Source organism: Heterocephalus glaber, unplaced genomic scaffold, assembly GCF_053883595.1.
Source record: "Heterocephalus glaber isolate CG9 unplaced genomic scaffold, H.glaber_assembly_v1.0 deba00000676, whole genome shotgun sequence".
Taxonomy (NCBI): domain Eukaryota; kingdom Metazoa; phylum Chordata; class Mammalia; order Rodentia; family Bathyergidae; genus Heterocephalus; species Heterocephalus glaber.
The window spans coordinates 23,554,939-23,582,867 of NW_028258156.1; the positions used below are offsets into that span (position 1 = coordinate 23,554,939).

General features: G+C 40.5%; 1 protein-coding gene and 1 pseudogene across 22 annotated transcripts in view; both read left to right on the forward strand.

The window, feature by feature from the left end:
• The window catches only part of Srpk2 (SRSF protein kinase 2), a 235,226-nt gene that overhangs the window by 775 nt on the left and 206,522 nt on the right, over window positions 1-27,929 (forward strand). The window lies entirely within an intron of this gene.
• Window positions 1-27,929, forward strand: part of LOC147829296 (small ribosomal subunit protein eS24 pseudogene) — a 50,857-nt pseudogene continuing 22,928 nt past the window's right edge. Inside the window, exon 1 of the transcript XR_015449296.1 lies at window positions 1-27,929. This exon is cut by the window's right edge and continues 22,928 nt beyond it. The product of XR_015449296.1 is annotated as a small ribosomal subunit protein eS24 pseudogene (transcript).

The window sequence follows — 27,929 nt, forward strand, 5'->3', positions numbered from 1 at the left end:
CGCCGGGGGCAGCCGGGGCCGCGCGGGGAAAGTTGCCGGGTCCCCCGGGACGCGGCGCGGGCTCTGCGCGCCCCGCGGCGGGCGGGAGGGGGAGGGGCGGGGGGAAGGGCGCGGACGCGGCGGGACCCCGGCCCAGAGGCCCGGGCGGCGGGGAGCGGGCGTGCGGGCCCCTCAGCTCCCCTCGCGGGGGTGTGCGCTGGGCCGGCCGGGGGCGCGGCTGCCGGCCCTTACCTGGGCACCGCGGCCCGGAGGAAGCGGAGCCAGGCGGGCGAGGGACTGGGCACTCGCCTCCCCTGCCTCCCGCTCCCGCCCCTCGGCCTTTCTGCCGAAAACCGGAGCTGATTGTCAAGCGGTTCGTTTCGGGCGTGTTCTTGGCGCGAGTTCAGCTCTGAGACCCGTGCGTGTCTGCGCCCGGGTTTTTATTCGAAACTTTGTGCTCCGCTAGAGCGGCGTCGGGCGCGGGGCGTCGGCGCCGGGGGGCGCGGGCGGGGGCGATCGGGACCGCGACTGGTGACATTCCACGCGGGCCAGCGCCGGCCACCTCCAGCCGGCTGCGCCTCCAAGAAGCCTTTCCTGGAGAGCTGCGTGGACCGCAGGGCGCCGTCGGCTCGTCCCCTTTCCGCCTCTGTTTCTCCTCTGCCAGCTTGAGCACTGGCACCCCTTCCCAGAAATCTCTGGTGTCATTGGTGCTATGGGGAGTGACAGCCGGGATGGTCTTCAATAAAATCGTGAAGCATTCTTGCCTGTCTGATTCCTTCCTTCTGCGCTCTTTTTCTTCGTGTTCGCCTAGGTTGCTGCCTAGCGAATTTCCTACTCATTGGTGGTATCTAGGAAAACTGGCAAAGTCATTTCTAATATATCTCGCGACAGGATTTTCTCCATTGAAAACTGAACATAACTTGAAAGTAGTTTTAGGATTTCATAAAATGTGAATATCGACTTGAAAATACCTTTCTTGAGAAAAAAGACTTTTGAATGAGAAGGAAAGGACTTAGGACTTGAAGGACTAGAGTGTAAATTGGATATTGGAGTCTCAAGACGCCAAAATAGGATGAATTCTGGGTAGTTAACGATGCTTTTTTTTTTTTTTGGTACTGGGAATCGAACTCGGGTCCTTGCACTTTCGATGCAGGCGGCAGAACCACTGAGCTAAATCCCCAGCCCCTAACGATGCTTTTAAAAAAATTAGTGCTAGCTTTTAAGTCAGAACCTTGAATTTGGGATTTCCTTTGGTGAACCACTAAAGTTTAGCCCACAAGTAAGAAGATATTTTAGATTCTGAGTGAGTGTTGGGGCTTAATCCTAGCTTTAATTCAAAGCATTGATTTAGTTCCACATAGCCCATTATGTTCAGAAACAAAAAGGAGTTGAAAAGCATGACCCCACTTGTTTTTCATTAATTTCTTTGAGGTACTAGGGATTAAATCCAGGGCCTTGTTCATGAGTTCTACAGCTGGGCTACACCTCCAGACCTTTTTGGTTTTAACTTTTTTTTTCTTTTTTTTTTGGTGACAGGGTCTTGCTATGCAGTCCAGGCTGGTCTTGAAATTACTGTGTAGCCCCGGCTGGCCTCAAATTGACAGGGATCCACCTGCCTAAGCCTCTTGAGTGTTGGGTTTACAGGTGCATATTGCCACGCCCAGCTTCAGCCCTTTTTATTTGGTTTGAGATAAAATCTTGTTAAATTGCCAAGGCAGACCTCTAGTTTGCAATCTGCCTGTCTTAGTTTTGGAAGTAGATGGGATTTCAGATGGGGTAAGCATGAAGATGTTTCTGTTTGCATGTGTGCTTGTGTGTGCACGCATGTAAATACCTGCATATTGCATATACATACATGTGAGAAAGTTTTTTATTTAAATTTTATCTTATTGGTACATTTTAGATATACATAATTACATTAATCATAACTAATTTGCACCTGTACATGATAAATCTTTTTTTATTATTTTGTTTTTGTTTTTGTATGGGGGATCGAACTCTGGACTTTGTGCTTTCGAGGCAGATGGTGGAACCACTGAGCTAAGTCCTGGCTCTGTCCATGATAAATCTTGATGCTGCTTTTTTTCCTTTTTCCCCTCACGTCCATCAACCCCCTCCCCTATTTATTTTTTTATTTTTTTGGTACCAGGTATCAAACTCAGGACTCCGTGCTTGCCAGGCAGGCACAAAGAGCTACATCCTCGGCCCTTCCCCTCCTTATTTACAAGGGGTTTGTTTCCATTTTTTTTCTTTTTTTCTTGTCTCTTCTTTCCTTTCTCCCTCTCCACGACTTTGTTCTCCTCCCCATTTGAACAGTTTCTTCCCATTTCCCAATACCTATTAACATTTTGGTCCTTATTTACACTTTCAGTTTCTCACATTGGAGAAACAATGCGTTTAAACACATGTGTCCTGTTTATTTCACTTAAAGAGTATGGTCTCAAGGCGCATCCATTTAGGTAGAAATGTCTCAAGTTTATCCTTATGGCAGAGTAGTACTCTATTGTATATGTATAAAAACTTATTTATCCATTCATAGGTTAATGGGCATTTGGGTTGTGAAAAACAGTTTCAATTAAGTTAGTGTATTTCACAGTTTCATATTTCAGTGTGTGACTTTCCTAGTGACCAAGAGCCTCTTTTTGCTGTGGTATAGTTGGGATTTATGTGGTTGGTTTGTAGAGAATTAGCAGATACCTGCATTATTCTGCATTTGCTCTCCCATCTTTATCTGCCCGTCTCTTCCAGTCTTGCTTGTGTATGTGGTAACATTGTGAGGAAAGAGTGGCTAGTAATGAGATGAATTGCCTTGTATGCAGGGTAGTTAGCAAGAAGAGAGCAGCCTAACTATAGAATGGATTGGGCAGTGCCATTTTTTACTTCTTTGAATTAAGAGTTATTTTTGAAGGCCAGGCGTGGTGGTGCAAGCCTGTGATCCCAGCACTTGGGAGGCTGAGGCAGGAGATCACCATGAGTTCGAGGCCAGCCTGGGCTCCATAGTGAGTCCTGAACTGCATAGTGAGATCCTGTCTCAAAAAAAAGAGTTATTTTTGAGACTGGGCATGGTAGTGGCACATGCATATAATCCCAGCACTTGGGAGGCTGAGGCAGGAGGATCACTGCAAATTCAAGGCCAGCCTGGGCTACATAGTTGAGTGCAAGTTCAGCCTCAGCTGCATAATGAGACTCTGTCTCAAAACAAAAAAGTTATTATTTGAAATAATTGCCTGATACAATTTTTCAAGTTCTTGCATAGCTGCCTTAGGAGGTGAGGTGAGAGCTTTAAACAAGGCAGACCAAGCTCCTCATGAAGCCTGTGTTCTATGGAGGTTTGGGGAAAACCACGAAGTAGATGACAAGATAATTTGAGATAGTGCTAAGGGATAGGAAGGAAATGAACACAGGGCTCCTTAAGTAGTACTGAGGATAGATGACATTTGACCTGATTGTTTATGTCCATTCATAGCTAGTGATGACCCTGTGAGCTAGGTGCTGTTACTATCACCATTTTACAGGTGCAGAAACAGGGACATAGTATGAGTAATGAGCAGCTTGGGACCAGAGTCCACACTGCACTCTTAAGAGGTGACATTTGAACAGGGGCTCGAGTGAGGATACTGAAAGGCGGGGGGAGGAGTGGGCTGGTTCTGACTGAGGGACCCAGAGGTTAGGTGCCTGGAGCCATCCAGGGCTGAGTGAGAGTAGCAGGACTTGGCTTGGAAGACTGTGTAGGCTGTGCTTAGACTTATGCCTGGGGAGGAGCTCTGACTCCTTTTTTAATTTTTTTGTTGTTGTTTGAGAGATGACCTTGCTGTGTAGGTCATACTGGCCTTGAACTCACTGTGTAGCCCAGGCTGGCCTCAAACTCATGGTGATCCTCCCGCCTCAGCCTCCTAAGTGCTGGGATTATTGTCAAGGACCATCTGCCTGCTAGCTGGTTTGTTTTTTTTTTTGATTCGTGTTTTAAAGAGCACTGGCTGGTATGTGAATAGATTGTGAGAATAGGGATAGGGAGTGGAAACTGGAAGGTAGCTTGTAATAGGACCTGGGAGCTTGGCATGGTGAAACATCTCTAATCCCAGTCCTCTGGGAGGCTCAGACAGGAGGATGTCAAGTTGGAGCCTCACCTGAGTAATTTAGTGAGCCTCTATCTTAAATATAAAATCAGGCTGGGGATGTAGATCAGTGTGAAGATCTTAGGTTCAATCACCAGTAACCCCTTTCCCCCAAAAAAGGGATATAGGAAATGAGACTAATGGTTCTGGGTGCAGGGGGTGACACTGGAGAGAATGGACTTGAGGTTGGTGCTTGTGAGGTGCTCCTTATTTTACACAGCCCTGACAGATGTTAAGGTTAGGGTCACGGAGCTTAGACTGGGCCAGAATTTAGGTCTCCTAGTGTTTTGCACTTTTCTTTTTGATGCATATGTAATACTGGAGATTTGAACCTATGGTCTTGTGCATGCTATGTGCTAGCAGGTGCATTCCCCAGCCTGATTTCTTGTCCTTCCTGCAGTTTTGGGAATTGAACCCAGGGCCTTCACGCTGAGCTACATCTTGTACCTAGCTCTTTTTTATTATTTTGAGACAGTGCCTTGCTAAATTGACCAAACTGGGCTTGAATTTTCAAACCTCTTTCCTCAGCCTCCCAGAGTGATAAGATTACAAGGCTTTTTTTAAAAAAAAAAATTGATTGATTGATTGAGCCAAGGTCTAGCTATGTAGTGCAGGCTGGCCTCGACCTGGCAGCAATCCTCCTGCCTCAGCCTCTTGAGCACTGGGGTTACAGGTGTGTGCCACCACACCTAGCTTCTTTTTTTTTTTTTTGGTGCCAGGAATCGAACTTGGGTCCTTGCACATGCACGGCAGGCAGAGAAACCACTGAGCTAAATCCTCGGCACAAGCTTCTTTTTTATTTTTGAAACATGATCTTGCTAAGTTGCCTCAGCTGGCTTTGAACTTGCTGATTGTACTGCCTCAGCCTCCTGAGTAGCTTTTGCTTTTTGATTAAGTCTCCAGAGAAGGAAGAACAATAGGCCTGATTTTAAATTGTTAGTATGATGACTGGCAAACTTGAATTATGTTACTGTGGGACTGGATAGACTGGCTCATCATTAATTTTAGTTCACTTAGGTCTGTGAGCTTTCATGAGTTAACCAGTTCCTAGAGGCTAGCCCATACTTTGTAATTACCAAGAATATTCTCTACTTAGTTGTTGAAATTTAATTTAATATTTTGCAGTGATGGGGATTGAACCCAGAGCCTTGTGTATGGTAGGCAAGTACTCTGTCACTGAGTCATGTCCCTGGCCCTTTGATCGCCATGGCTCCACACCCCACTGAGGTGGAACCCAGGACCGTTACTCTGAGCTACATCCCCAGGACCCCCTCCCCATTTTATTTTTTTATCTTGAGATGGGGTCTAGCTACATCCCTAAATTGCCTAGGCTGGCTCCAGCCTCCCGGAGTGCTTGGAGTCCAGGTGTGTGCCATCCCATTTGGCGCTGTGATAATTATTGTAATTGTGTGGCTTTGTGAATAGCAGGCAGGAGGGAAGCCCTGTATTCAATCGTGAATCTTATATATTAGCTAAATCTTACAGCACAGGATAGATTTTGCCCTAGGACATTTGTATGTGTAGGTAAAACAATTTTAAGATCTCTTTCATTTGTTGAACTCCCCACCCCCAGGAGATTGGACCCAGGGACTCATGCATGCTAAATATATATTTTACTGTGGAGCTGTGTCTTCCCCAGTGCCAAAGCTTGTTTGTGTTTTTTTCTTTGTCATTATTGGGGATTGAACTCAAGGTCTTGATGCTGAGTTATGTTCCCAGACCTTTTCATTTTTGAACAGGGTCTTAAGTTGATAGGCTGCCTAGACTGGGGTAGAATTTGCAAACCTCATGCCTCAGCCTCCCAGAAAGCTGAGATTACAGGCCTGCACTACCACATTGAGCTCCACATAATTTCTTTGTAATTCACATACCGTAAGACTTACCTTTTAGAACCTGGGTGTAGTGTTATGCTCCTGTAGTCCTTTCTGCTTGGGAGGCTGAGACAGGAGAATTCCTTGAGTACAGAAATTTGAGGCTTGTAGTGAGACTTTGTTTCAAAAAACAAATAAAACTGGGCACAATGGCCCATGCTTTTAATTCCAGCTATTCTTGATGCAGAGAAGGGGATTGTAAGCTGGAGGCCATCCTGGCTGGGCTACTTTGAGCCTGCCTTAAAATGAAAGAGGGCTGGGAATGTGGCTTCCCAAGGTTCAGTCTTTACTACCACCAAAACCCAAAACAAAACAATAAAAACTGTTTATACAGTTCATTGATTTTTAGTCTCTATCTCTTTGACATTTTTACCACTTCAAAAAGAAAGTTACTCTCCATTTCCCTTCCTTTCTCTAGCAACCAGGAACATACTTTTTCTGTGGATGCCTATTCTGGTGTTTTTTGTTTGTTTGTTTTGTTTTTTGGTTTTTTTTTTTTTGGTACTGGGGATTGAACTCGTGTTTTTGCGCTCGCTGCAAGGCAGGCGGCGGAACCACTGAGCTAAATCCCCGGCCCCCTATTCTGGATATTTCGTACAAATGGAATTGCATAATTTGTTACTTTGTGTTTGATTTCTTTCATTTCGCATAGTGTTTTCAGGGTTCAGCCATGTTGTAGCATGTAATGTGTTTTGGTAGTTCTTTATATTGCCAAGTAACATTTCATTATGTTGCTTTTTCCCCCTTACATTTCATTTATTGATTGCTCCCTTATTGCCTATGTGGTTTGTTCTCAACTTTCTGGCTTCAAGTTTATTTTTAAACATATTTGTAAAAGAAATTATTGAGACTTTATTTTGAAATAATTTGATTCACAAAAAGTTCCAGAAATACTATAGAGTTCCTTTTGTACCCTTCATTTAGTCCCTGCCTGTAATCCTGGCCCTCTGAGAGGCTTAAGGAGCAGGAGCACAAGTTCAGCCCAGCTGGGGTAACTTAGTGACTTAGAAAGACCCTGTCTCAAAATTTAAAAAAAGAAAAAAAGGGGAGAAAGGGATGGGGATATAGCTCAGTGAGAAGGACCTGGATACAGTCCCCAGCACCACCAAAAATAAATAAATATGAAAAAACAAACAACAAAACAAAACCCAAGCTAATTTTGAAATTGTGATCCTCCTGCCTCAGTACTGATGCCGGGATTACAGGTGTGCACCATCATGCCAGGCTCTATTAAAATTTTTTTTTTTTGGTATGGGGATCAAACTCGGGACCTTGCACTTGTGAGGCAGGCGCCGGAACCACTGAGCTAAATCCCCGGCCCTCTATTAAATTTTTGTGGTATATTTTCCTAGCTTTTTTTTTTTTTTTTTTTTTTGGTACCGGGGATTGAACTCGGGTCCTTGTGCTTGCGCAGCAGGGGGTGAAACCACTGAGCTAAATCCTCAGCCCTTTTGTGGTATATTTTGACATCAGATAATGTAAGGTAGCTTTTACTGTTTGGGTGTTTTTTTTTTTTTTTTTTGGTCCATACAAATTTTAGGGTTTATTTTATTTTATTTTTTTGGTGCCAGGGATTGAATTGAGGACCTTGCACTCGTGAGGCAGGCATGGCAGCACTGAGTTAAATCCCTGGCCCCCTCAGTCCTTTATTTTAAAAATTTGAGACAGTGTCTCACTAAATTGCCCAGGCTGGACTTGAAGTTGAGATATTCTTGCCTCAGCCTCCCCAGTAGCTGGGATTATAGGTGTGCACTGCCACTGGGTTGCATTGAATCTTCAGATTGCTTTGGATAGTATGCACATTTGAACAGTGTTGACTCAGTTTATATCCTATAAGGCTTCATTTATACTATATAAAAGAGACTCAAACCTTTTATATAGTGTGAATTCCAACGTAGAAGTCCATGATTTTGGAAAATCTTATGTGGAAAGTGATCATCTATTTTTGACTTTTTGTTTTGTTACACATTTGTTTATTTAACAAACATGTTTCTTTACTAGCTATGTGTAGTATAGTAAACACCTATGAAGCAGGTACGTAGTGTTGCAGATACCTAGTAGTGGGCAGTGTGATGCATTCTAGAGAGGTTAAATAAAACCTAGCACTAACTGGGAAGTAGGAGAGATTATAAACAGGTTGTTCCAGGATGGTGTGATGAACACTTCAAGGTTTAGTTACTGTGGTGCTGAGATTGATAAGGGAAGGCTTCAGAAGAGACCATTTGGATTTTTACTTCATTTAAAAAATAGCTCTTTCTTTTAAATGATAAATGTAATATGGTCATGGTAGAAAATGCAGGCAGTGTAGGTCATTTAAAGAGGTAAGCATCAGGCCTGGAGGTGTTGCTCAGTGGCAGAGTGCTTGTCTAGAATATGCAAGGCCCTGGATTTGATCCCTAGTACTGGTACAAAAAGGAAAAGTAAGTATCAGTTGTAGCTCTGTCAGTTATTTTGATGTATTACTCTTTTACTCATGCATAGTTTTGGTAGATATTTACTGCATATACAGAATATATTCATGTATATATGGTAAAGTACGTTATAAGCATACAGGTTGATGACTTTTTAACCTATATTTAAATCCCTATAATCAGCACACAGGTTAAGATAGAGAATCCTTTCAATTGAAGTTTTTTATGCCTCTCCCCAGTCTATAGCCTACTAGTCAGGGGTAGCTACTTTTCTGATATGAATGATTTTGATTAGTTTTGTCTCTTCTTGAACTTGATATAAATGAAATCATATAGAATATGTAGTCTAGGCTGACGTCAACTCATGGCAATCCTAATGCCTCATCCTTCCCAAGTGCTGGGATTACAAGGGTGCACCACCACACCTGGCCTACAATATACTTTTTTTTTTTTTTCCCGGTACCAGGGATCGAACTCAGGACTTTGTGTTTTCGAGGCAGGCATGGTGCTACTGAGCTAAATCCCCAGCCCTAGAATGTACTTTTGTTTAGCTTCTTTCTCTCAGTGTACCTGTGAGATTTGTCCATGCAGTTGTAGTATCAATAATACCTTTAATTCATTCTTTGTTGTAGAATAAATATACCACAATTTACTTATTCTCCTGTTACTGCACATCCTTCCCTTATTAAAAATCACTGAGTTGTCTTTTTTATTGATTTATAGAACTTCTTTGTAAAATTTTGGATGAGTTCTTTGTCAGCTATATGAAGTGTGGCTGAAAAACACAGCGAATGTTACAAAAAAATTATTACAGTAAAAGACACATTGCCATTAATCCCACTCTTAGAACACATCCCCTCACTTTGGACATACTTACAGTATCCCATTGTTCTTGCCACTTTCAGAAGCAGTGTTTAGTTGCACTGTTGTGGCTGCCTCAGTGTCCTGAATCAATTTAAAATATTTCCCTTTCGTGGTCATTTTGACTTTGGGAATGAGCCCGAAAGAAGTTGCATAGTGCCACATCTGCTGGGTAAGGACACAGCATGATGTTTTATGAGTCTGCCTTTCAGTTGGAGGAACTTGGCCGCAACATTCACTGTGTTTTTTTTTTCTCGGTGTTGGGAATCGAACTCAGGACCTTGTGCTTTTGAGGCAGGTGCGATGCCTCTGAGCTAAATCCCGGGCCCCATTTGCTGTATTTTTGATCACACTTCCTAACGACGTGAAAGAGGACTTACAGAACTGCTTCAGAAAGTGGCAAGATCAGCATAGCCAATATATCTACCAGTAAAAATGTACTTTAATTTAGATAATTGTTTTATGTTTTATATGTTTTTGGTTTGTTAGTCTGGCTGTTTATTTATAATAATTAACTTGGTAAAGATAAGTAAATCTAATGCTGAAAAAAAACAAAATGGCAAGAATGATGGGATAAATCTTTGAAGTGAAAGGGAGTATTTTGAGGGGGATTAATGGCAATGTGTCTTTCACTGTAATAAATTTTTAAGTTTAAACATTCAGTGTATTTTTTTTTTCTTTTGGTACTGGGGATCGAACTCAGGGCCTTGCATCTGCAAGGCAGGCACTGTGCCACTGAGCTATACATCCCTGGCCCATTCACAGTATATTTTGATCACACTATGGATGTATTGTTTGTAAATCTCTTTTTATTTTTATTTATTTATTTATTTATTTGGTATCAGGAATTGAACTCGGGACCTTGAGGTTTCAAGGCAGGTGCCGGAATCACTGAGCTAAATCCCTGGCCCTCTAGATCTCTTTGTAAATATATTTGAATGTCATTTTATAATCTAAAAATAAATGAAATCAGGAGAGCATGCTAAACTGGATCTTGAAGAGCCAGTAATAATTTGCCAATTAAAATAAGAGCAGGCAGGGCTGGGCCTCCCAGGCTGTAGCACTCGCTGAGTTGCTGTGTATGGAGGTATACAGTGGCATGTTTGGAGTGCTGAAATATCAAGTCGAGGGTCAGTGAGGCTGGGTGTGGTAGGCTTGACTGGCGCCTCATGAGATCATGCAAGGGGCTGAAGAGCTGCTCAGAGTCATGGCTTGAGAATTTCAGGAAGAGTCCTCTAGCCATTGTGTAGAATGAGATTAAGAGGTGGGGAGCTCCATACAGAGGCTACTGCATGAGCTCCGGGAGACTGGTGGGTGCGAAAGGAGCAGAATTCCCTGGATTTAGTGCTTCATATGATGTGGGAGGGGAGTGGGAGAGGTCTGAGATGCACAAATTAGACATTATTAATATTTTGGTGTGTTTCTTTTTTGTGGCCCCCCCCCCATCCTTGTGCTTTGGTTACTTCATTGTATGATTTTGTATCTTGCCTTCTTTATTTTACATTTTGTTACAAATGTAACAAAATTTTCTGTCCTTAAAATCTTTTCGTAACCAATTTTGTTTTTGTTTCTTTTTGATACAGAGTCTCACTATGTAGTTCAGGTCAGTCTTGAACTCACTATGTAGCCCACACTGGCCTCAAACTCATGATCCTCCTACCTCAGCCTCCTGAGTGCTCATTTGACATACCATGATTAATGGTCACAAAGAATAAAGATTAGAGAAGTTTTTATCTTTCTTTGGGGGATTGAACCAAGTGCCTTCATACTGAGCTGCACCCAAACCTTTTTAATTTTTTTTTTTTGGGTACTGGGAATTGAACTCAGATCCTTGAGCTTGCACAGCAGGCGGCGAAACCACTGAGCTAAATCCCAGGCCCAAGCCTTTTTAAATTTTGAGACAGGATCTTGGTGAGTTGCTAGATTTTGCTGGGCTAGATCTTGGATGATCCTGTCTCAGCATTTCAGATTGCTGGGATTACCGTCATGCACCACCTTGCCTGGCTGATGATAGTATCACATTTTTTAATGTCAGGTCTTGTGTTGCTTTCTTAGAGTTACTTGGCTACTGCCAGATTTTTAAGAGGTAGCCTTCATTAATTGCAGGAACATTACCAACAGCCAAGGGTGAAGGTAGAACAGCTTCATCTAGTCTGCTTGTGGCCTTAGAGTCACTTGTGTTGATCAGATAATTTTTTTCTTTCCTGTATTTTGTTGGTGTGTTTTATGTTGATGGTGTTTATGTCTCCAAAGGAACTTTTCCAACTGAATTTGTATTTTAAGCTATCTTATATACCTCAGTATAAGGCAGCCCTGATTATTTAAGTCCCTCGATTTTCCAATGAGATTATAATTTTATAACTTGAATATATAAACTTTATGGATATAGTGAAGCAGTCAAATGTCTATACTATTTAAGTTAATTACAAGTACATTTAAATTCATAAAGGAATTTCTACATTAATTTAAAAATACTACTTTTGCCGGGTGTGGTGGCACATACCTGTAATCCTACCACTTGGGAGGCTGAGGCAGGAGGATCACCATGAGCCTAGAGCGAATTCAAGGTCAACCTGGACTACATAGCGAGACCTTGTCTCAAAAAAAAAAAAAGAAAGAAAAAGAAAGGAGACATTACTTTTTCCACTTTTGTATCAGAAGCAGTTTTATTCAAGGTTTTTTTTTGTGTGGTGGTGGTGGTGCTGGGGATCAAACCTAAGGAATTACTTATTATATGTGCTAGGGAAGTGCTCTTCCACTAAGCTCTGTTCTGTTCCAGACATTTTTAATTTGCAGTATCAGTGATTGTTACTTTTGAATTAATTTTTTGAGGGGTAAGTTGTGGCTTCAATTTGGGTATATTGATAGTTTTCTGAGTTCTTAGCCTTAACAGATAAATCTTACAAATGTATGTGTAAATACTTTGCCACTTAGATTTGAATCAAGTTTTTCCTTGAACATCATGGTAGTCAGGTAGCTTTGTTAATGTTTAAAATTTAGCAGGGCACAGGAGTGCATGCGTGCCTTGGAGTCTGAGGCAGGAGGGTGGCAATTTGAGTCCTGCCTGGGCAACTTAGTGAGACCCTGTCTCAAAATTAAACCAATTAAAAGGACTGGGGGTGTAATATAAGTACAAAGGCCCTGGGTTCAGTCCCTAGTCCCACAAAAAATAAAAATAAATTGATGTGTCACTTCTAGAATGCATTTCTTTCTTTTATCTAAATATTAATGTAAATAATTTTTTTTTTATTTTGGTACCAGGGATTGAACTCGAGACCTTGTCTTGCAAGGCAGGCTCTAGAACCACTGAGCTAAATCCCTGGCCCAATGTAAATAATTTTAGGCATTATAATTTTCAAGTCAGGGTCTTAGAGTGCAGGGTCTGCACTGCCTTTCACAGCCGAACATGCAGTGTGGGTTCCTGTACCCTCTGTGCTGCTGAAATTTAGTAGCTGTGCCTCTGGATGGACTCTGTGCTCGAGGCTGGTTTTAGTAGGTGCAGTGGGAGACAGGATAAAAACAGACTATAAGCCAGAGTTATATCCTCAGGAAACACAGATGAGGTAAAGATGAAAAGTCCACCAAGAAGAGGTAACTGGCTCTTGGAACTCTTACTTGTATGCCTGACTGCTTCCCTTGGTCACCTGCTGTTATCATTGCTCTGGCATCCAGGGTACAAAGGGTGGTGCTGCTGTTTCTGGTGCTAGCTGGCTCTTGCATTCATTTGTATAGGGAGTCTTACCCTGTTACTTTCATTTCTAGAATATTCCATTGGTAGCTTTTTTGGGGGGGTATGGAACATGGTGTATTTATCTTTAAAAATTAGTTACTGAATGTTAATTGCAGAAGTAATGTAAAATTGAGCACATCTTTCACAGATGAAATTATTGCATGTGGCTATAGATCTGAAGATGCATGGTGTGGCAGGGACTTTATAGTGAATACTTGGAGCATTTATTTCACGATAGCAGATGCTTTTAAGTAAGATCTTAAGTAGAACCCTGTTTTACATGGAGAAAGTATCTCCACTCTGGGAGAATTGGCAGTGAGAGCTTGGTTCCAGCCACCTGGCCTGCTCCTCAACCCTGCAGTGCTTTTGAGGCAGCTTCTTGAAACATGGCTTAAAATCTGCTGTCCTGAAGTAGTCCACGTTGCCACTGAAGGGCAAATGTGGCCTTGGGGAGCAAGTTACTTGATGAGAGCTGTTTATCTGATGCTTCAGTTTAGTCCTGGTAAAGAAGGGTTGGGATTCTGATTTAGTGTATTTTTTTTTTTTTTTGTACCGGGGATCAAACTCGGGTCCTTGCGCTTGCGCAGCAGGCAGAACCACTGAGCTAAATCCTCGACCCCTGATTTAGTGTCTTTGAAGCTACCAGTGTGCAGAAAGACAAGCCATTCTGGGACAAGAGAGATTATTTTTGTTTTGTTTTGTTTTTTTTGGTACCGGGGGATTAAACTCGGAACCTTGTGCGCTTGCGAGGCAGGCAGCAGAACCACTGAGCTAAATCCCTGGCCCAAGAGAGACTATTTAAAAAGTCTTATTTTTGAATTCTTCCTTTTACAGAAGGGTGGGTATGAGAATGAGAATGTATATGAATATCTGCCTGGAGACTCCTTAACCTGTCACATGGGTCTGTAGTATCTTATGTGCATATACAGTAGGAGTGGGATAGAAGATGCTTTATTTATGAAATCTTGTTATACAGGGAGAGTTTTTGTTTGTTTGTTTATTTATTTATTTTAGACAAGGTCTTGCTATGTAGTTCAGGCTGTCCTTGAACTCACTATGTAACCCAGGCTGGTCTTCAACTCATAGCCATCCTCCTACCTCAGCCTCCCAAGTGCTGGGATGACAGACATGTACCACGATGCCTGTCTAAGATGACAGTTTTTTAAAAAAGGTGTAATCATGTTTCCAGCCTTAGCTTTAAAGACTTGTTATTTAAAATTTATTGTTTTGTAGTGCTAGGTTCAGGGCCTGGTACCTACTAAAAACATATTCTGATCTATACCCCAGCCTAAGAGTCTGGATTTAATGGCATCACTTTTCTCAATGGTGTTATTTATTTATTTCCTTCTTTTTGCAGTACTGGGGATTAGGATCAAACCCAGGGGCTTAATATGAACTATGTGGCTAGCCTTTTTAATTACTTTTATTTTGAGACAGGGTTGTCCAGGCTGGGCTTGAACTTGGAATCTTCCTGTTTTGGCTTTCTGAGTAGGGAGTGCAGTTGTGCACTTGGCTCAACTCGTTTTAAGGCTGAGTTTCTTGATCCTGAAATAGAGCTAATAATTCTTATCTCTCAGTAAGGGGGCATGAGGATTATATGAGATAATACTAATCTTTTGTGCAGCAGATCGTGAATGCTAACTAGTAGCTATTTTTTTATGGTGTTTCTGTAGTGCTTTAGGAATTTTCAGAATAGGAAAAAAGGAAAATAAGAAATAATAAAGTTTTCTTATGCATCTAATGTGCATATGCTTTTATTTTGGCCAGTTTAAGTCTTTATTTTCCTGAATAAATTTTCTAACTTATTTATGAGATATGTCAGCTAAGTATATGTCCTCAGAGTGAGTTACAACAACACAATTACCATCAGATCTACAAATCATGAAGAGATATTACTCATTGTCCATAGCAGGTGATCACTATCAGGTCTATAATTTCATACCATAGTAAGGTGACCAGGGAGACTGAGACATGTGATGAAAGTAGTGGATGATTGAATAGTTTATTTTGGTTATAGGAATTGAACCCAGGGCCTTGTGCCTGCTAGGCAAGCACTCTGGCACTGAAGTGAGCACAGAGCCGGATAGTGTTGAGATTCTTCAGTCACCTAGCTCATTCCATACGCATTTTCTTTCTTTCTTTTTTTTTTTTTTTTTGGCACTGGGGATTGAACTCGGGTCCTTGCGCTTGTGGGGCAGGTGGTGGAAACACTGAGCTAAATCCCCCGCCCTTCATAACCATTTTCTGATCATATACTGTCACCCAGGAACTGTACACCAACCACAGGAGAACAAAATGATGACTATACACAACTCCCCTATATCCAGAAGAACTCAGAGGCTGTGGGAATAGAGTCTTGGAGGCTGCATACTCTTATCACTCATAGTGCTAACCCTAAAACAGTATTTTTGTTTGCTTTCTTTTTATTGAGATGAGGTCTCACCATATTTTCCGGGCTAGCCTCTCAAATCCTCCTGCCTCAGTCTCCCTAACACCTCCCAACCCTTTAAAAAAATATTTTATTTTATTTTGAGACAAGGTGTTGCTAAGTTGCCTAGGGCTGGGCTTAAACTGCTGTCTTCCTGTCTCAGCCTCAAAGAGTGCTGGGATTTCAGTGCAATACCAACAGTGAGTAAAGATACTGGTGTCAAAGTATGAATCAAGGAAATGACTCCTAACCGTACTAGTAGTCACTGTATTCTTCACCATCTTTTAAAATGTCTTTGAAGAAGTGAAAATTTTTGTAGCCACGCATGGTGGTGCACACCTGTAATCTCAGCACTCAGGAGGCTGAGGCAGGAGGTTTGTCACGAGTTTGTGGCCAGCCTGGGCTACACAGTGAGTTCAAGTCCAGCCTGCACTACAGAGCAAGACCTTGTCTTTAAAAAAAAAATTATGAATACCCTTTGAACATCTACCTTTGTAGAATAATGTTGACAGAATGGGAAAAAAGTATAGAGCACTCATACAAAACACGGCAATATGTTGGCTATCTCAAGTAAAAGCACCTGGGCAATTAAGTTGTGAGCTAGTCACTGTTTTTTTATGCAACACCTTTTAGTTGAAAGAACATAGAAACCATGTTGTTTAGTGGTGAGGATGTGGCAAATATGGCAAATAAGTTCTAAAAAAGCTGAATGAAGGGCCAGGGATTTAGCTCAGTGGCACTGTGCCTGCCTCAAAAGTACAAGGTCCTGAGATGGATCCCTGGTACAAAAACAAAACAAAACAAAACAAAAAACCCCCCAAAGCCCCAAAAAACTGAATGAAGCAAGTCTGTTAAAGGAAAATGATAACAGTATTTGTTGCCATTTACAACCTTCAAAGTTTCAAAACATTAGAGTTTTTTAAAATTTAAATCTGTCACCAGAAACATAACAGGTCTCAATAAAGTCCCCCCACCCCCAATACTAAGGATCAAACCCAGGGCAACACTCCGCCATGGAGCTACATTCCCAGCTCAGTTTTTAAAATTTGAGACAGGGTTTCACTAAGTTGCCCAAGTTGGATTGAGATCCTCCTGCTATAGCCTCCTGAGTAGTTAGGTATACAGGCATGTGCCACTGTGCCTGGCTCAGTAAAGACTCTTCTGATGAGATATTAATGAGTGTTACACAGATATTATTACATAATGACATGTGTCAGCATTTAGGTGATCTGTGAATGTCTGCATCCCTCAGTTAGTACTCTGATCAGTGCATGTTACAGAATCACATGGGGGTGGGCATTCAAAGTACAAGAAAACCAACAGACACTAATGTAACAGTATAAAAAGTTCTCTGATGATGTTTCAGATTAAACCATAGCTAACCTTTCATGAAGCCCTTGTCATGTTTTAGCATAGTACCAAAGAACATCCACAATTACCCGGAAGAGCTTTTAGAATATTCTTTCTTTTCCTAACTACATATGTGTCCAAAGCCATGTTTTTTTGGTACCAGGGATTGAACTCAGGACCTTGTGCTTATGAGGCAGGCATGGTGCCACTGAGACAAATCCCTGGTCCCAGCTGTATTTTCTGTTTTTACTTTAACCAAAACACTATAACCTGTGAGACTAAATGAAGAAGCAAATATAACTATCCACCCATCTTCTAAGCCAGTCATTAAAGATATTGCTAAAGTGTAAAATAATGTGCTTTCTCACTAAATGCTTTTGTTTTAAAAAGGAGACAAAAGGTTGGAGAACTAACACTGTCTAACTCCAAGACTTACTATAATGCTACAGTAATCAAAACAGTGTGGTACCAGAGCAAGGACACCCCAATTACTGAAACCAGAATAGACCAAAGTAAATACAGCCAGGGGAGCAAAGGCAATTCGATGGAGAAAAGAGGGTTTTGTCAACAAATAGAGCAGGAACAACTGGACCACCCACATTAAAAAAATCTAGGCACAGACCGTATGCCCTCACAAAAATTAACTCAGAGTAGGTCACAGTCCTAAATGTAAAATGCAGAACTTTAAAACACCCAGAAAGTGATAGAGTAGAAAATCCAGATGACTTCAAGTATGGTGATGAAATTCTAGTACAACACCAAAGGGTCAATCTGTGGAGAAACTAACAAACTGAACTTCATTCAGATTAAAATTTCTGCTCTGGGAAATTTACTGATAAGAGAGTGAAGTGACTCTTATCAAAAATATTTCCAAGAGACATATCTGATAGAGAGTTGTTATCCAGAACACGTAAAGAACTCTTAATAGATACTCCCCCAGAGAGACACATGACAAATTGTCATATGAATAGATATACCACATCATATGTTTTTAGGGAAAAGCAAATTAAAACAATGAGATAGTGCTACGTACCTATAAGAACGGCCAAGACCATGGGGTGGTAGCACATGCTATAATCACAGCATCCTGGGAGGCTGAGATAGGAGGATCCCAAGTTTGGGGCCAGTTTGGGCAATTTAGTGAGACCCTGTCTCAAAAAATAAAGGCTCCAGGGCCGGGGATTTAGCTCAATGTTTCTGCCTCCTGCCTCTCAAGCATAAGGACCCGAGTTCGATCCCCCGGTACCATTAAATAAATAAATAAATAAATAAATAAATAAATAAATAAAGGCTCCAAAATAAAAAGGCTCCAGGTGTGGTGGCACATGCCTATGATCCTAGGACTTGGGAAGTTGAGGAGGATTGTTGAGAGTTTGGGGCCAGCCTGGACTACACAGGGAATTCAAGGCTAGCCTGAACTACATAGCTAGACCCTGTCTTGAAGAAAAAAAACAAAACCCCAAACCAAAAAAGGAGAGAGTCTGGGAACATAGCACAGTATGAAGACCCTGGGTTCAATATTCAGTACCACACACCAAAAAAAAAAGAAAAAAGAAAAGAAAAGAGTGACCAACACCAAATGCTGATGGATGTAAAACAAAAGGACCTTTTTCATTTCTTATGATAAGAGTGAAAAATAGTACAGCTACTTTAGAAGAAAGTTTGGTAGTTTCTTACAAAACTAAACATACTCTTACCATACGATACAATAATGGCACTTTTTGGTATTTACCCAAAAGACTCGAAAATTTATATCAACACAGATACCTGTACATACATAATTACAATTTTCTTCATAGTTGCCTAAACTTAGAGGAAACCAAGGCATTCTTCAGTAGATGAATGGATAAGTAAACTGTGGTATATCTTAATGATGAAATACTATTTGACACTAAAAAGAAGTGAGCTTAAAGCCAAGAAAAAACATGGAGGAAACTTAAATGCTAACAAGGTAACAAAACTATATGATTTCAATAGATGATATTCTGTAAAAAGGCAAAACCTGGAGATGGTGAAAGGATCACTGGCTGCCAGGAATTGAGGAAAGGGAAAAGTAAAGGGCAGAGCTCAAGATCTTTAGGGCAGAGAAACTGTTCTGTGTAATAATGTAATGATGGACATGTGTCATACACTTGTCTAGATACATAGAATGTGCAGCCCTGAAAATGAACCCGAATGTAAACTATGGACTTTGAGGAACAATGGTGTATCGATGTAGGTTCAACAGCCAGAACAAATGCAGTACCCTGGACTTGGTGATAATGGAGCAAGCTGTGCATGTATGGGCAGGGGGGATATGGGAAATCTCTGTGAACATCTGTTCCCCCAAAAAATATTCTTAATGAAAAACATACTTATTTTTTTTTTGTACCAGGGATTGAACTTGGGACTTTGTGCTTGCCAGGCAGGCGGTGGCACCACTGAGCTAAATTCCTGGCCCAAAAACATTATTTTTGTGTTACCATGATACAATCATTTTAAAGTAAAAATTCAAATTAAAATATATATACCATTAAAAAATATATACCACTAATATGGGGCCAAGGATGTAGCACAGCGCACAGTGCCTGCCTGGCAAGTGCGATGCCCTGAGTTTGATTTCCAGTACCCCCTAAATATATATATATTATATATATATATTATATATTATATATATACATACACACACACATATATACATATACATACACACACATATACATACATAGAATCAGTAATAATCGCCTCAGAAAATATTAAACTCTTTATTTAGAGATAAACCAAGTAAGACCTGTACATTGAAAATTACAAAATATCGCTGAAAGAAATTAAAACTTAAATAAATGCAGATATATATTGTTTTCACACAGCAAAGAGTCCAAGTTGTTAAGATGTCAATTCTTCCTAAATTGATCTGTAGATTCAGTGCAGTAAAAATCTCAGGATTTTCTTTCTCTTTTTTTTGGTACCAGGGATCAAACTTGGGACCTTGCGCTTCCCAGCATTTTCTTTTTCTTAGATATTAACTTTAAAAAAGAACAAATTCAGAGAACATGAATCGCCTGAGTTCAAGTTGCTGTCAAAGCTACAGTAATGAAGTGTCTTACTTTTTTCTCTCATTGCTGAGACAAAATACCCAACACCCAAGTTAAAGGGAGAAAGAGTTATTTGGCTTACAGTTTTATGGAGGTTTTAGTCCATAATTGGCCAGCTCCAAGGAAAGGTGGCAGAGGAGCAACAGTTCATGACAGTGGAAGACAGTAAAAGCAACAAGACAGGCCTTACCAGCATCTTTCTGCCCCTTTCATCCCATCCAGACTACCGGGATTAGGACAGTGCCAAACCAGTCACTCATGAGTAGTGGTTTGGTAATCACACACCCTTAATCCCAGCATCACACATTCCATATTCAGCCACCTCTGAAAAAGAAAGCCCTGCCTCATCCACATGAGGCTGTGGGGGGACATCTAAACACAAAACATAACATGAAGACAGTGTGGCATTGGCATTACGACAAATAATGCTTTGAAGAGAATAGAGGGACCAGAAATAGAACACATATAGATGGTTAATGAATTTTTGACAAAGGTACAAAGGCAGTTAAAAAAGGAGAGGTTAGTGGTTCCAGGGCAAGCTCAAGGTCCGGAGTTTGATCCCTGGTACCAAAAAAAAAAAAGGAGAGGTTTCCACAAACAGTGTTGGAAAAATTTGATGCCCATTTGTATGTTTTTGTGAGTCTATGGATTGAAGTCAGTCTCTGGTCTCCTAGGCAGGTGCCCTGGCACTGAGCTACATTCTCAGCACACTCTTCCCTTTTTTGGCACAGGTTTTTCTGAGTTGCCTAGGCTGCTCTTGAACTTGTGATTCTCTTGCCTCAGCCCCCCAAGTAGCTGGGATTACAGGCATGCATGAACATACCCAACTTTAAATCCATTTGTTAAAAAGTAAACTTTTTTTTTTTGGTACCAGGGATCAAACTGGGGTCCTTGCGCTTGTCCAGCAATTGGCGAAACCACTGAGCTAAATCCCCGACCCCCCAAAAAAGTAAACTTTTTATTCAACCCATACTTCATTCTATGCACAAAAATTAGCTCAAAATAGATCACAAACCTAAAAGCAAACCCTAAAACTAACATCTAAAAGACAACCTAGAAGACTATGCCAGACTATCTTAACCACTTAACAGTTTACCCCAAGTGGCACTCAGGCATTTTATTTATTTATGTAATATTAATATCCCGAGTGTCACTTGGTCAGGTGTCATTTCAACCAGTTGATTATTGCTTGCATGAGGCACACTAGTGTGACTGTTTGTTTTGTTTTATATCGACTATTCTTTGCATAGCTTTAAATTTAGAACATTGTATTCACCTTTGATGTTTGTTTGTAGTGAAATCTAATATTAAGTTCTGATTATTTCCTCTTATTAGTTCATGATTATTTGTGAAAAAACCCTGTAATTTTGTGCGACAATCTATAAAAATTTAAGTACATTTGATGTAATTCTTATACTTCTCCAGAACTCAGTGATACTCTTTTCCAATACAAAACGGACGTTTGGGACTCTGAGACTGAATAGGAAGAAAGTGGCAAAAGATCTGCAAAAGAAAAACCTGAAAAAGGGAGAAATGTTGGCATATCAGAGAGGAAAAGTCTATTATGAAATAGAAATACAAAAAAGATGTCTCCTTATTGTCAACTACTCACAATATAAATACAGAAATGATAGGACTTGAAAGAAATGAAACTAAAAAAATTCCAATAGTGGTCAGTGATTTATAACAATTCTATTGGTGGTGTTGAGAAAGTTGACCAGCATCTAAGAAGCTATCCTGTAATCAAAAAGTGAGGAAAAAAATACTATTATAAAATATTTATGGACCTTCTGGACCAAACCAAATGGAGCTTGTTATTTATTCAAAACAAGGAAGATCAAAAAGTCATTTACAGTTTAGATTAGGTCTAATAGACCAAATAATTGAAAAATATGGGATAGCAAAATGCCAACCAGGACATCCATTATGTTTCAGGCGTAGACATTTTATTGAAATGACCACCCACAGAAAAAGAGGAAAGGGCAACATGACAGTGTAAAGTGTGTTGTTCAAAGAAAGATATTAATGCAAAAAGAATTTGGAAAGAGACTAGATAATACTATTCAGAGTGTAACATGACATTGTGTATTGAATGTTGATATACCATGCACAGAAAAAGTGTTGAATAAAATTGTCATTTGTATTTCCTGTTACATTATCTTATAAAAATTAATGGAAAAATATGCAGTTTTTGGTCATCCTGTATTTGAATAATTGCACTGGTAAGTGGTTAAGGAGTTGGACTCAGGAATAATTGTCTAACATCAATACCAAAATATGTATATGAAAGAAAATTAGTAAATTGGACTTCATAAAAATTAAGAACTTCTGTGGTTGGTTGTTTTTGTTTTAGATAGGGTCTCATGAAATTCCTGAGTTTCCCAGGCTGGGCTCAAGTTGCTATTCTCTCTCTTTGGCTGCCTGAGGATCTGTTGCCATCATGAATGACATGGTAACTATCCGAACCTGGAAGTTCATGACCAACCGACTACTCCAAAGGAAACAAATGGTCATTGATGTCCTTCACCTTGGAAAAGCAACAATACCCAAGACAGAAATTTGGGAAGAACTAGACAAAATGTACAAGACCTCACCAAATGTCATTTTTGTGTTTGGGATTCAGAACCCATTTTGGTGGTGGCATGCCTTTGGCATGATTTATGATTTCTTGGATTATGTGAAGAAAAATGAACCCAAACATAGACTTGCAAGATACATCCTGTATGAGAAGAAAAAGACATTGAGAAAGCAGCAGAAGGAATGCAAGAACTGAATGAAGAAAGTGAGGGGCACCACAAAGGCCAATGTTGGTGCTGGCAAAAAGCTGAAGGAGTAAAGACTTTGCAGTGCCTGTCTGCGGTGATTGTGAAAGTTTTTCACAAGAGGATTAATAAACTGTAAAAACTTCACCAAAAAAAAAAAAAAAAAAGTTGCTATTTCTGTCTCGGCCTGCCAGAGTGCTGGGATTTCTGTTCCCAGTTTGGAACTTCTGTTCCTCAAAAGACAGGACAAGAGAGCTGGTGTGTGGCTTAGTGGTAGAGCCCTTGTGTGAAGCTCTGGGTTCAGTTCCCGGTAATAGTGGGGGAAGAATATGAAGAGAATAAAAAGGCAAGATACAAAACAGAAGAAAATAGGGGGCCGGGGATTTAGCTCAGTGGTGCCACTGCCTGCCTTACAATTGCAAGGTCCCAAGTTTAATCTCTGGTACCAGAAGAAAATATGTATAATCTGATAAAGGACTTTCAACCAGAATACAGTGGGTCCTCAAATTATAGCTAGCCAGCCCAACATACAAACAACTTGGGCTACAACCAGAATTTCGGGTTTAACTTACAACCAAAGTCTTTAATTACAAGCCGAATGCTGGCCACTGGTGCTTCCAGATGGTCTCAGATACAGATTTAACCCTTAAAGAGTTCTGGAAGGAACATTATACCATCCTTTCCTGTGTGGGGTTGAGAAGTCCTGGGCCAATGTCTCTCTCAGGACATTGAGATCTGCCTGAATACAGGAGACTGTGAAGGCTGTGTAGAGGAGCCTGGGCCTTCTATTGACCACCTTGAGTTATAACTAGCTCTTGCAAATGAATTGAGTTTGTAAGTCAAGGGTCCACTGTATTTCCACTGACACGTTGCCTTGAAGAATGTCTAGTGGCCTCTCGTGTCTTTGAGCTCAGAAGAATCGGTCCCCAGGGATCTGTCGCAGCTCCTGTCTCCAGGGCACCAGGCACTCGGCCTCATTCTGATCCCCTCCCCTCCTGCCACCCTGGGCGACTGACAGCCCTTTGTTCCATGATCCTGCAGCTTGGGGCACAGTGTTCCTCCCTGGAATACCTGTCTGTCCTTTCGTTCTCCACCTTGGATCACTCCTTTCAAGACCCAGTTTGCACATCAGCACAGGTGGGACACCCAGGTGATTCCTGCCATCTGCACCTCTGCTTAGTCTCCCTAAAGTCCCCCTCTATGCTCCTGGGACACACAGAGCTCACCTCCACCTAGATGCCTGGCTCTCGGCTTGTGATGACCCCTGGACACGGCCCCCTTTGCTCTACCATCAGGCCCAAGGTCTGGGACTGTAGACTCGATACTGGCACATAACAGGCACTCAGAGTGGGTTAGGTTATGGATGGATAAATCAGGAAATAATTAACCAGGTCCCAGTAAGACAAGAGTGGGCTCACAAATAGTTCTTTAAGCCTAAGTATATCATAGTTGGTTTTTCATGAGAGGTTATAAACTACTTCATTCTAAGGACACTGAGATCTACCTGGAAGAAAGTGTGGCTTAAAATTACAAAAGAGAGAGACTTTTGAAGGCAGTTGACCAACTTGAGTTATAAATAGACCTTGGAAATGAGCTCGTAAGTCAAGGGTCCACTATACATATAAAAAGTAACTTTAAAGCTCAGTAGTCAGAAAACAGAAGAATTTGAAGGCCTCCAATACAAAAAAATTTGAGGAGCTGGAAAAGCTAATTTTCTTGATTTAATCAACATTTGTACATTCATTGAGTTATAATACTGTAACCCCTAAATAAGAACAAATAAGTCAACTAAAAATTTTTTTAAGTGATTACTGGGCTAGGGATGTAGCTCAGTGGTGCCACACTTGCCTGGCAAGCGCAGGGCACTGAGTTTGATTCCCAGTACTGGAAAATAAAAAAAAGTTTTTAAGACAGCAATAGTTTTAGGGCCAGGGATGTAGCTCATTGACAATGCACTTGTCTGGCAAGTGCAAGGTCCTGAGTTTGATCCCTGGTTCAGAAAAAAAGTGATTATCTTTGGGGGAGATAAAGGTACAGTGATTTAGAAGGGACTCAAGGGGACTTCTAGATTACTGGGAATATTCTATTTCTTGACTGGCATAGAAGTTATAAGGGTATCCTCATGTTTGACAGTTCAGTGATCTGTACCATAGATAGGTGTTCTATGTATGTATTTTATACTTCACTTAAAAATTTTAAATAAAAACTAAAAAAAATAAAAATAATGCAAGCCATGGACTGTTTTCAAACTTGCAGTCTCCATAACTGAAAATTGAAAACCAAACTCAGCTCCTATGATTCCTAACAGTGTAAAGAAAAAAACCTAAAAATACATGTTCTCTGTCTTAGTTACTTTTCTCATTGCTGAGACAAAATTCCCCAGATCACAAGTTAAAGTAGGAAAATTTATTCAGCTCGCAGTTTGTAGAGGTTTCAGTTGATAGTTGGCTGGCTCCAAGCCATAGTGGCACAGCAGAGAGGCATCGCAGATGAGAAACAGTCCATGGCAGGGTAGGCAGAAGGCAGCAAACAGCAAGCAACAGTCGCAGCATCAGCAACCTGTCTTTCTGTTCCTTTATAGTCCATCCAGACTACGAGCTTATTGATTCATGCCATCCACACCTAGGTTGGGACACTCTTAATCCCAGCATCACACCTTTATCCACATTTACACACCTTAATCCAGCCACCTTCAAACCTCTCCCATCTATGACTGCATGAGGCTTTGGGAGACATCTCAATACAAGCCCCAATATCCTCTCTTCCATTCAGTCAACAAGCATCCTTTGAATGTCTACTAGATGGTGCCCAGGCCCCAACCACTTTCCTTGAGCCATCAGCAACTAATATGCAACAATCATACCTATCTGGAAACTACATGGACATCAAACATATTGCTCTTATGTGTAACAGCAGTCACCGTATTAGGCCCAACTCAGCCCACGATCAGTTATATCAAATAGAACATGAATGTTTTTCAGATCCTCAGTTACCTCAGATACAAACTTGGACTTATACCTGGAAGGCAAGATAGGGCCAAATATTATAATAAATATTGAAAAAATTAAGTCATAGTAGCCACGAAAGCACTCTGAAACTATAAAGCATTATGTAAATAATTGTTTGTTAAAAATTAGAATGTATACAACCCAGTTTTTTTTTTGGTACTGGGGATTGAACTTGGGACCTTGCGCCTGCAAGGCAGGTGGTGGAACCACTGAGCTAAATCCCCGGCCCTCCAGTTTTTTTTTTTTTTTTTTTTTTTTCGAGAGAGGGTCTTGCTGTGTAGTCCAGGCTGGCCCTTGAGCTTACTATGTACCTAGGCAGGTCTCGAACTCACTGTGATCCTCTTGCCTCAGTCTCCTGAGTGCTGAGATTACAGGTGTGTGCCACCACACCTGGCTACAACCCAGTTTTTATAAAACAGTTGAAGGACATTGCAGACAGTTTTAGAGATGCACATGAAAAGATGCTTAACATTATTACTGCATTTCCCTAAATAAGACCTAACTGGAAAATAAGCCCTAGTGTGATTTTTCAGGGTGCTCCTAATATACTGTAAGCCTTACTCCAAAAATAAGATCCAGTTAAGATTGTCAGTCAGATGTCTGTTGCAACACACAGTGGATGTATTGAATTATAAAATAATAATACTGTATTAATATATGATTAAATATGAATAAATATTACTGACTAATACTTTAAATGATAATATAAACTATAATTAAGTATTTGTAAATAGCTAAGCGGGCACCTTTGGATGAGAGGTAAATGCCTATGTGAACAGATAGACTTGAGATATACAGTATGTATTGCTGAATGACCAATCAGAGTACAGACACAGTGCACAAATAAAGTGCATCCCTAATAATGAGTGGACATGGTTTTTTCTAATATGAATCTTCATAATCCAGTATGTAGCATGTTGTATGCATTCATTTGAAATAAATGTTTTCTGAATTTTGGTGCCTGCAGTTTTTCATTCCTTTTGTGTGGACCAGTGTTCTTAACTGTCATCATTTCTGTGTTGTGACTTGGATGTAGAATTCATGGGATAAAATCACTGACAGCTGTGTTCCCAGTGCAGTATGAGCAGGCTATGTGGACAAGAAGTGCTCATTTAAGGAAAGCTGTATTGCTGGGCATGAGATTAAGGCTAATGGTTCTACAGGAAATGGAGTCACAAATTCAGGGTGGAATTTGGGGTTTAGAGAGTTGTGATGGTGTTCCAGAAGATGAGATGATTGTATTTGAATAAATGTGAATTTTTGTACATGAGTAAATGAATAAATATAGATTGTTGTACATGAATAAATGTAGAATGTTATACATGAAAAAATAAGACATCTTCTGATAATAAGCCCTGTTGCATCTTTTGGAGCAAAAATTAGTATAAGAGGGCTGGGGATTTAGCTCAGTGGTTCCAGCACCTGCCTCGCAAGTGCAAGGTCCCAAGTTCAATCCTAGGTACCAAAAAAAAAAAAAAAATTAGTATAAGACCCAGTCTTATTTTGGGGGAAATACAGTAGTCATTTGGAAATAAAAGTTTGTAACTACAGTGGGATCCCAACACATACTTATTAGAATAACAAAATGTAAAAGAAGATTGGCCGTGTCAAGAGCTGGAGAAAATGTGGAGCAAAGTGCTGGTGGGCAGAAGAAACAGTAAAAGCCACTTTATCTTTCCCCCCCCCCCCATTAAGTTTATTGGTCCATTTTAGGTATAAAATACAGTTGCATTCATCATTGGGATCTTGTACCATTACATGAGTATCTTGGTTCTTATTTTTTTTCCCCTTCCTCTGCCCACCCTTCCCTATTTGCAAAGATTTTGTTTCCATTTTTTTCCTTTTCTCATATTTTTTCTTTTCCCTTCTTTCCTTTCCCCTACCCCTCCCACTTCCCCTGCTCCTTTAGACCTTTACTTCCTATTACACAATATCAGTCATACATTTTTTAAATTACAATATCAAGATCTAGAAGACATTACCACAGATTTCACAGCATTTAAAAGGATATAGAAAGCATATTACAAAAATCTTTTTTTGGAATAAGTTTGGCAACTTCTAAGAAGTACCTTGGAAGACAAATTAATGAAACTAACTCTGGAGGAAATACAAAATTTGAATAGCACCTATTAAAGAAAGTATATTCATTCCTAGCTTGAAAACCTACCTATATGACAACAGCAGGCCCATAATCATTTTAACTGATAAATTATATCAAACATTTAAAGCAGAAAAAAGAAGGAACACTTCTCCCCTCATTTTAGAAAATCAACACTGTGCTAATCCTAAAACTGGATAAAGACAATAGAAGAATAAAGTATGAACATAGATAGAAATTTG